Source organism: Parasteatoda tepidariorum, chromosome 2, assembly GCF_982258835.1.
Source record: "Parasteatoda tepidariorum strain Cologne lab strain chromosome 2, Ptep-v5.0, whole genome shotgun sequence".
In the NCBI taxonomy this organism is placed as follows: domain Eukaryota; kingdom Metazoa; phylum Arthropoda; class Arachnida; order Araneae; family Theridiidae; genus Parasteatoda; species Parasteatoda tepidariorum.
Window position 1 is genome coordinate 101454599 of NC_141756.1, and position 1099 is coordinate 101455697.

The 1099-nt window shown below is 27.5% G+C and overlaps 1 protein-coding gene across 1 annotated transcript in view; it reads right to left on the bottom strand.

Moving 5' to 3' along the window:
- Positions 1-226: 226 nt before the first annotated feature.
- LOC107453260 (uncharacterized) overlaps positions 227-1099 on the bottom strand; it is a 40682-nt gene continuing 39809 nt past the window's right edge. Inside the window, exon 3 of the mRNA XM_016070017.5 lies at positions 227-1099. This exon is cut by the window's right edge and continues 707 nt beyond it. The gene's annotated coding sequence lies outside the window, so the exon portion shown is untranslated.

Sequence of the window (1099 nt, forward strand, 5' to 3'; positions counted from 1 at the left end):
ATAATAATAGGAATTTCTTAATGTAAAACCCTGTTCGTAATCTATCAATTATTGTTGCAAATTCATGCGTTACTCAAAAACTGAATTTCCGCGATTTTTAATTTTTTTTTTTTTAAATTTTATTTCATAGAAAGATATAAAATACGATGAAGATTAAAGATATATTTGTAAACTGTACTAAAAAGTTGAATAAAGCTAAGACTCAAAAATAAGTATTCAATAATAATAATATTTACAATATACATTTTATTTATATTACAATAACTTTTATGCAGCAAGAATGCATAAAATTTAATCTACATAGGATGTAAAATTGAACCATTGTATGAATATTAGAAACAGTACTCCATTTCTGTCTCTCCTTATTTTATGAAGACGACTGATTGGAAGCTAGTTTACAAAACGAATCGAGATGGGCAAAATTTGTTATTAAAACTCATGCCAAAAAAATTTTTTTCAGTCAAGTTTCTGCATAATAACAATTCAAATCGTTGACTGGAAAAAAAATACAACTCTTGTTGAGTTGTTCACAAAAAAAACATACAAATCAATTAACTGATTCAAACCACAAATTTAAAAAGCAGATTTCGTTTGAAGTAAAGTGAATCAACTGATTTAAATAAAAAAAACTCGCCGAATTATATCAGAGTCAAAATAGATCTTTAGAATTTACATGAATCAACAGATTCGAATGAACTGGTTGGAATAAAAACTAATCACCAGTGTTAAGATGAATATTATTCGAATCGATGAATATTGTATTCTCAAATGATTCAGTTGATTCTAATTAATGTTTGCGGATTACGTTAAAATCAATGGCGCTGATTAGATTTGACAGATTTTACTGATTATTTCGAATGAAACTAAACTATTCAAATCATCAGATTCAGCTAATTTAGCTTAAATCAATGGATGGTTGATATTGTAAAGCTAAGCACAGATGACGCTAGGAGTTAAAATCCGTCGTAAGATTTCCGTGGGACTACTTTCAATTGATTTTTACGCCTAAGCTTGAAAAAGCACGCCATCCAAAATAGTGATACTTTTAATGTTTATCGTATAACACGCTCTTTCAATTTAATTTTCAACGAATCAATAA